A 5344-nucleotide genomic window follows, 5' to 3' on the forward strand; every position below is an offset into this window, starting at 1 on the left:
AATTTTCTTCAAGAAAACTGTTGCTTTTTTTTTAAACATAAGTAAGAAAAACTTTACATCTAATAATATACTCAGATACCATTTCCAGTAAAAAAAAGATTCCTCTTTGGACAGGAATCGGTCACAAATATATTCATAAAACAGCCACTTACGTTTTGTAGAAAACTATTCTAACTTGATCCTTAAAATCTTATAAGTAAATGGTTTAATTATAAAGTTCCAAGGTATCCTTTTATATACTGTAATGCTTCAATGCCTCTGAAGGATCACATCAAATACTTATTAAAGAATTACATCCTGTCAGACAGGACATGGTAGCATTAAAGAAATAATAATGATAACCACCAAAAGTGTTTCATAGCAATCTGTTCCCAGGCTTAAGCCTCATAAAGACTTGTAGAAAGGACAGAGGAGGTCCAACTCTGAATAAATGTTCCATCAGAATAAGAAAAGCTACTTAAAGCATAAACTCCACACCCAACTGCACAACCAAAGGTCCAAATGAAGCATTTACGTGTCCCTGGGGGGATGGAAGCCAAAACCCTCTCTGGAAACCAGCCACCGGGATGCTGACTTCCCTGCTGGCTTCTGCACTGACCTAAGCTCTGCCTGGGTCCAACAAGCAGCAACCAACCACCCCCCCCAACCCCGCCCCGCCACTGCAGGCAGGGGCCTTCTGCACCTGCTCCCCGAGGGCCACTTGTGCAGCCGCAGCCAGAACCGGCAAGTTAGCTCAGGCCACATAGCTGAGGTTCATCAGCTGTGGAAGAAATGATCAATGAGGTTATGCCATTCATAAATATGGCAACCCAGACAGGGATCAGTTCAAAACGTATAGTAGAGACAGAGAAAATACATCCTTAAACCAACAAAGCTCACAGACCTTTGATCTCTCCTGACTTTCAAACCTACTGCCTGAGGCTAATCTGCTCCCCACTTCGCCTCAACTCCTCATGGAGCTGCCTCTGGGCTGCTCCACTTCCTGGTACAAACCCTCCACCTTCCGCCTGACCACTCGACGCCTTCCTTTCTGCAAATCTGCCTCCTAGGGTGGGCCTCAAATTCTAGAAGAACAGGAATGGAACCTTACAGGCCTCAATTCCTGGCCTGGATTCTAATGGAACGTGACAGGTTGCCGAACAAATAAATATTCGTTCAATGGATAAATCATATTTCCTGTCACTTCGTTGTAAAAACAAGCAAAAGGAAGAAAATGATTTAAAAAAAAAAGAAATCCTTGCCTACTAGGATCTCAAGAAAGACATTCTAAAAATGTGAGGGAGCCTAATGTAGGCTGAGGGGCAATATGAAATAATCTAGGCATTCGTTCTTGATACAAGAGAAAGAGAGAGCTTAGTTTTTGATGGAAGGAAAACAGTTCTAACTTTAACCCATCCTGATTCTCCCCCCATCTTCATGGTTTTTCATCGGTATTTTAAGAACTGCTCTGGGTTCAGTTATTGGAGGTTCCCTCCTAACACTGAATATGAAGCTAAGTCAGGTAACTCGGGTCAGTTCGGGGTCAAATACCAGATAGGGAGCCTGTCTGCTCTTCCTCCCCACAGGCTGGCCTCGCTGAGAGGGAGCTGTCACCCTCCGGCCATCTCTGCCACCTGTTGTCAGAAACCCGCCTCTTAAAAATCACATCTTCAAGCCCAAATGCATTCCTTTTCTCCACTCATGCGCTGTTCATTCATGACAAGTGAAGCGGGGAACGAGCAGGAGGACAGAACACAGGCCCCTCTGTCAGCCAGTCCTCCACCCGCACTCCAGCAGCCCCTGGGGCTCTGGGCTCAGAACAAAGACCCCAGCTCTCGGGGCCTGTGGGGGCAGACACATGGGCCCTGCAGCCAGGCAGGCGACTTCTGCTAAGTCAGTGGTCTCCAACTGGTGAGGAAACACAGTGGGAAAACCCTGCAACACTGGCTTTCTCGTCCCACCAGGATTCCCCAGGACCCCAAGAAATCCAGAAAAGGCAGAGCACCCCTCCCCCACCTGAGGGAACCGTCAGGCGTGTTCAAGTACTGTGTATTTACTGCTGTTTCCTGAGTGTTCGTGTCATGCCACATCCATGTGTTGCAGCCTAATCCCCAGTGTGACTGTATCAGAGGTAGGGCCTGTAGAGGAAATTCATTCATTAAGGGTAGAACCCTCATGAAGGCGCTTCGTTCCCTTAAAAAAAGAGACGCCAGAGAGCTCCTTCCCCACTTGCGCCAGGTGAGGGCACAGCAGCAAGACAACCGCTTAGGACCAGGAGGAAGTGGGCCGGCGCCTGGATCCGGGACTTCCAGCCTCCAGAACTGCACGAAATTGAGGTTTGTTATTTAAACGTGCATAGTCGCTAGGATTGCGTGTTAGAGCCGCCAGAACAGACTAAGATGTTTGTCACCCTTGAAAGCGCGCTGGTGTATCCTTCCCAGCACCCCCAAAATCCCAACCACTCTTCCAAGGCCAAACTTGAAATTCCCCACGAGGTTTCTAAGGAGCCGACACTTGTCCCTCCATGCACAGCATCTCCCGCGTGTGTGTTCACGTCGCAGCAAAGCACGCGCTGGACGTGTAACGTGAACAGATTGTCCTACAATACTTTTGAAGGGCTCACCCCATGTCTCTTTCAATAGCAGAGATTCCATTTTCTCACATCCTCTTTTTTTTTTTTTTTAATCTCCCAAAGCATCTGACATAGGTCCTCATGTAGCAGGTTCTCCATTATCCGTCCCCCAAATTCCTTTTCAAGTTTAATTGCTCAGGTTATTGCTCATTTCCCTCCATTGTCCCCTTCATGGCAACCAAGACAGTCATATACTGGCAAAACCGAAAAGTGAACTGCTGATTACTTTCATGTGAGGGACTGTGGGAAGGATGATCCTCAAACAAAGCTCTTCAAATGAGAAAGCCAGGAGAAGGTGCAAGAACTTAACATTACTCTGGGGATTTCATCCTGCGGTCACAAAACACACTCCGCTTTGGAGGGACAATGAGGAAGCATCACCTCTGTCCCCAAGGACTCACAATAAACCGAGGAGAGAGAATGCATGAACAGAAAGGCAGAACTGAAGTCCCAGGCGAGCTGTAGATGTAAAACCACGTGGGCTCCCACACACACGGCTGGTGGCGCCACTCGGCCAATGTCAAATTCAGCTTTAAGTAGGCATCTCTCCCAGCACCTCCCCCTTTCCGCGCAGCACACTTCTGAGCATTCGTGATCCTGAGTTTCTTGGTTCCCTGCTCATGTCTGTCTTTCTAGAACAGAAGCTCCATGAAACAGGCCTATTCTCTGTTCCCCTTTATAGCTAAGTGTCCTGCACAGAACGTGTGTGTGAACCAATCAATGCCAAGAGGGCCAGTCCCACCACCATGGTCGGAGGTGGATGAAGGCAGAAAAGCTGTCCTACATCAAAGGAAGTTCGTGGGAGCAAACAGCCACCCAGAGGGACAGAAGAAGAGTCAGCCCCACCCCAGTGGTTCATCCTGCTCTCTCCTTTCACTTGCATAAAATACGGAGAGCTGCCACTGGACGGGGTCACTGGCAATGTCCTAGTACGGTGCCTGGTACTCAGTGCCTGAGCAATTACCACCACCTCCTCCCCTCTCCTCTTGAGCCAGGTGAGCTAGAGAACAGACACATGAGAAGCATAAAATCCTCCTCAGCACAATCCAATGGGCCCAGGTCACCGAGGAGGGTGGGAACAGAGGGAGCGGGGGGCGGGGGGCCAGGAAAGGAGGGAGGGGGAGTCCATGAACAGAATGTAAGCTCCAGCTTACACCAAATCAGGGCAGAACAGGGAGCTGTGGTGCGTTCCACACTTAACCTCCCACCGGCCATTCAAGTAATAATTCCATTTCACTGCTCTGTTCATCAGTTCATCATCATTTCCTCCATCAGGGAGAAAAATCCAGAGGAATTTAAGACCTAACCTCCAAAAACGAAAGACATGCATAAGCACCTCTCTGGAGTCCTGGGGCGGGAGTAGGGTGTAATACATTTTTTTAAAAAAATATTACCACTCACTTATGCACAGATTTAACACTTGAACAGAGATGCCTGCTGTGGATCTGTTTAAACCATGTAAATGTGGTGCTGATTTTTAATGTATTATTATCTTTTGAAATGTAAAGGGAGTAGAAATGACAACCCCACAATTTTATTTTTGATACAAATCACAAAATCACAAATCACAAAATGTTGGAAGTTCTTTATCCCTGGATATTGATAATTGAAGGAAAATGGGGGGGGGGGGTAGGAGGGAATTTTCTCCTTCAATTTGCAACTCTCCTAAAGAGATTTTGCAGTACAGTCAAAGATAACATAATCTGCATAAATATTCATGGTCAAAAGGAAAAAGGGATGCATGGCAGGCTACAAATGTCCCCCCAAAGATATTCATGTCTCCATCCCTGGTACCTGTGAACGTCATCTAATATGGCAAGGACTTCACCAATGTCGTAAACTTGAGGATCTTGAGATGGGGAAATGATCCTGCATTATTTGGATGAACCCAACATTATCTCCAGTGTCCTTAAAGGAGGGAGGCCAAGGGAGACGGACTCCAGAGGAAAAGGTGGGGTGAGGGTGAGAACAGACACTGAAGTGACATGTTTTGAAAATGGAACACAAGCCAAGGAATGCAGGCAAACACTAGAAGCTGAAGACAAGGAAACATTCCTCCTAGGAGCCTCCAGGAGGAAGGGGCCTGGCTGGCATCTTGATTTCAGTCCGCCTGAAATTCATTTTGGACTTCTGATTTCCAGGACTGTAAGAGATGAAAACTATTTGAGTCTATAGCAATTTGTTACAATGACAACCATAAACTGTAGTATGAGGGTTTGATTAAATTGCTTGGTCATACAGCTAGTTGAAAATGAGTAATTATAGGGGTACCTGGGTGGCTCAGTGGGTTAAGCTTCTGCCTTCAGCTCAGGTCATGATCTCAGGGTCCTGGGATTCAGCCCCACATTGGGCTCTCTGCTCAGCAGGGAGCCTGCTTCCCCCTCTCCCTCTCTGCCTACTTGTGATCTCTCTCTCTGTCAAATAAATAAATAAAATCTTTTTAAAAAAATGAGTAATTATAAATTCTCATACTCAAACATGTAAACTTCTAAGTCTGACCTAATGTGTGCTGTGTGCCTTTTCTCTTTGTGAAAGCTAGAGCTCTGGTTCCATTTTAGCCCAAGACCCTCCTGTCATTATTATATTCAAGATGGAATGGAAATCTATATTTTACTTTTATCCTATTATAAAGGCATGTTTTCTTGAATCTTATAGTGTGTTTAGTTCATAGATATAATTCTTATTGCAGATTAGGATTCAAAATATCTTTTGGGGGGTGCCTGGGTGGCTCAG

General features: G+C 46.3%; 1 long non-coding RNA gene across 1 annotated transcript; it reads right to left on the reverse strand.

The window, feature by feature from the left end:
• Nucleotides 1-4129: 4129 nt before the first annotated feature.
• Nucleotides 4130-4925, reverse strand: LOC123388837. The gene is made up of 2 exons (XR_006603344.1): nucleotides 4883-4925; nucleotides 4130-4754 (listed from the first exon to the last, which is right to left on the reverse strand). It is a non-coding gene; the product is annotated as an uncharacterized LOC123388837 (long non-coding RNA).
• Between the last annotated feature and the right edge of the window lie 419 nt (nucleotides 4926-5344).

This window comes from Mustela putorius, unplaced genomic scaffold (genome assembly GCF_011764305.1).
Source record: "Mustela putorius furo isolate JIRA1106 unplaced genomic scaffold, ASM1176430v1.1 tig00003913_pilon_pilon_pilon, whole genome shotgun sequence".
In the NCBI taxonomy this organism is placed as follows: domain Eukaryota; kingdom Metazoa; phylum Chordata; class Mammalia; order Carnivora; family Mustelidae; genus Mustela; species Mustela putorius.